The following is a 3,357-nucleotide window of genomic DNA, read 5'->3' as shown; positions in this document are numbered from 1 at the left end:
GCCTTGCAGTCTAGGAGATTGGCTACATTTAAAAGTAATTTTCAGAAATCTACACAGATTTTCAATTTGGTAATGAAAGCCATAAGAGAATGCAGGCGGCATTTTGTCGAATATTGTTACTGATCCAGCGCTCACATTCGTTAGAAATTAAACTGCCCCGTAACTGTCGCACTGATGGCAGCCTGCCACTGCGGCGGCTGCCTTCTAATCTCCGTTTGTTAATGAGTAGCATGTGCTAATTGTTGTCACCCTTCCTGCGGAGCAGGCCTTCCCCAACAAACAGATTTTACCTGCTCAGAGGTGGAACTTTTCACTTTGTCAACGAACGAGTTGGAACAGAGTTGCTGTTGCCTTGTGAAGAGACACAGCGGAGCATCATTAGCAAAAGCGAGAGGGAATCAAATCAGAAACGGGGCACTTTTATTTTATTTGGACCCGTCTGTCTTTTAGCCCAGCCTAAGTTTTCGGAAGTCCTCCCGTGGGCAAAATGTTAATCCTTCCCTGTGACTCCCTAAAATGGTCTGAACAAGCTCACAGACTGTGGACAACTATGGTAAAATCAATGGTAGTAGACAAAGGGGCTTCATATGTGTAAAAAGCATCTTCCCTGCTATCCAAAGGTTGGGAGAGGGGAGGGCACACCTAAAACCTGAAAGGGAGGTGAGGATGCCACTGGCTTTCAAAGGCAAGTCTGACCTTTAGCTCCATTCCCAGGTTCTTCAGCCTGGGAGGCGAAGGCTGTGTCGGTCCAAAGCGGATGGTTCTATGGGAAGATTCACGTGGACCCGCAATCCTGCGGCTCCTGGGGAGGAAAAGCACCGGAGAGACGGGGACGATAAATGCAGCATCTGGAGGTGTGACACGGGCAGACCTCTGAATACAGCACAGCATACAAAATAATTACGAAGGAAAACATCATGAGACGGGAAAAAAATACAGACACATGCATTCTCAGACAGTATGTTTGCCTCTGAGTTTCCTTTTAATGTATATACGAACCGGGGACAGTCGCTTTTCCGAGATTCTAGAAACAAAAAATGTCAGATTATGTTTCCCTTTTAGAAATGCATTCAGTAAATTTTCTTTACTCAGCGATTCTCTTTACCTGGCACCTTTAGGGCAAAGCGCTTCTCTGCACTAAAATGTGCCGGACAACAAGAGCTGCGCTCCGCTTCCTCTCTGACTGGATATAAATTCTTCCTGCTGATAGAGTCCCCATTTAAAATTACAATTCTCCCTGGCGGAGCACCGGTAGCCACAGAGCATACATGCCAAAGATGTGTTTCTTTTCAGGGGGCCGAAGCAGGCATGTTGTGGTTCTGTGTTAAGCGTGTCTTAGCTCCTCCTAGCATATCAGATTTTTTTCTTTCTTTCTTTCTTTTTTTTTTTTTTTTGAGCACCTAGCTGTGCTCCTTTAGTTTCCACAAAGTATAATTTTAATTGGTTGGCATGTCTATGATTTTAAGGGAATGACACAGGGGCACCTAATAAGCTGCCACTGCTAACGTGAATTAGTTTTTGAAAACTCAGGACAATTCCTTGTCTCCTTGGCCTCAGGAGACCAATGGGAAATAGATACAAACAACTTAGTAAGCAGTTTTGCATCTCTTCCACCTGTAGTTGCCATTCTAATTGCAGGAAGCATTCATGTAATATGTTAGGGCTTTAAACGCCCAAAGTGACACCGTAAGAAATTTTGCTGAATCCTCCTGAACTCGGAAGTCTGAGACTTCTTTTATTTCACCTGTCGTCAGTTGTTCTAATATTCCTCTGAGAGCTTCCAGGTAAATTTTGACAACTGTATACTGTAGGGTTTCTTTTAACATTATTTTGGCCTATGCTAAATTGTGGGCAGGGTGATGGCACATTACTGATTCTGACTCTCCAGCATTAAAACATAACAGATATTAATATCCCTCTAATTACTGGAGTGAGGAAAAAGCTGCACTTTAGGTCATAGAAGTTAATAGAATTAGTCTTCAGAAAATCAAGTTAAGTTTTACTAGTTATAATAAAATGTAATTATTTATTTGCTTTGTTCCAGAAACATAATTCTTTGGAAACAAGCATTGTCCTTGCTTTGTCACTTTGACTTTATTAGTTCTGTTGGAAAACACACATACACAATATCCATGCATATATATTAGGTGGAGGATCTTATTTAAAAATAAAATGAAATATAAAACATTTATGGCCTTTTAAAGGGACATAATAAATTTTTTCAATAAATATTTTTATTGTATTATGGATTTGTTTTTTGCCCTATCTCTTCATTGGAAATTGAAGATATGGCATTTTAAATTTTCTATTATAATTATTTATTTAATTTTATCAAGTTTATTGGGGTGACATTGATTAATAAAATTATATAGGTTTCAGGTATATAAGTCTACAATACATCATCTGTAATATTGTATTCTGTGTTTATCACTCCAAGTCAAGTCTCCTTCTATCACCATTTGTCCCCCCTTTACCTTCTTCTACCTCCCCCCACCCCCCTTTCCTCTGGCAATCACCATACTGCTATCTCTGTCCATGAGTTTTTCTTTCTTTTTTTTCTTTGTTTAATCCTTTCACCCTTCTCACCCAGCCCCCAACACTCTCACCTCTGACAGCTGTCAATCTGTTCCCTGTATCCATAAATCTGTCCCCATTTTGTTTGTTATTTTATTTTGTTCATTAGATACCACATATGGGTGAAATCATATGGTACTTGTCTTTCTCTGACTGGCGTATTTCACTTAGCATAATACTCTCCAGGTCCACCTATGCTGTTGCAAAAGGTAAGCTTTCCTTCTTTTTTATGGCTGAGTAGTATTCCATTGTGTAAATGTACCACAGCTTTTAGGAAACCATCAACAAAATGAAAAGACAACCCACTGAATAGAAGAACATAGCTGCCTATACATCTAATAAGGGCTTAATATCCAAAATTCATAAGGAATTTATAAAATTCAACACACAAAAAGCAAACAATCCAATTAAGAAATAGGCAAAAGACCTGAATAGACACTTCTACAAAGAGGACATACAGATGGCCAACAGACATATAAAAAGATGCTCAATGTCACTAATCATCAGAGAAATGCAAATGAAAACCACAGTGAGATATCACCTCACTTATCAGAATAGCTACCATCAAGAAATCAACCAAAAAGTGTTGGTGAGGATGTGGAGGAGAGGGAACCCCTGTGCACTGTTGGTGGGAATGCAGATTGGCGCAGCCACTGTGGAAAGCAGTATGGAGTTACCTCAAAATATTAAAAATAGAACTGCCTTATGACCTAGCAATTCCACTTCTGGGAATATATCCAAAGAAACCCAAACCATTAATTCGAAAGAATGTAGTACGCACCC

The 3,357-nt window shown here is 39.8% G+C and overlaps 1 long non-coding RNA gene across 1 annotated transcript in view; it reads right to left on the bottom strand.

The window, feature by feature from the left end:
• Positions 1–901, bottom strand: part of LOC107528691 (uncharacterized) — a 31,153-nt gene extending 30,252 nt beyond the window's left edge. The window contains exon 1 of the long non-coding RNA XR_015715523.1: positions 697–901. This is a non-coding gene — a long non-coding RNA (uncharacterized LOC107528691). The remainder of the gene's footprint in view (positions 1–696) is intronic.
• Between the last annotated feature and the right edge of the window lie 2,456 nt (positions 902–3,357).

This window comes from Miniopterus natalensis, chromosome 13, assembly GCF_054644295.1.
Source record: "Miniopterus natalensis isolate mMinNat1 chromosome 13, mMinNat1.hap1, whole genome shotgun sequence".
NCBI classification, from domain to species: domain Eukaryota; kingdom Metazoa; phylum Chordata; class Mammalia; order Chiroptera; family Miniopteridae; genus Miniopterus; species Miniopterus natalensis.
This window is presented reverse-complemented; position numbering and strand designations above follow the sequence as displayed.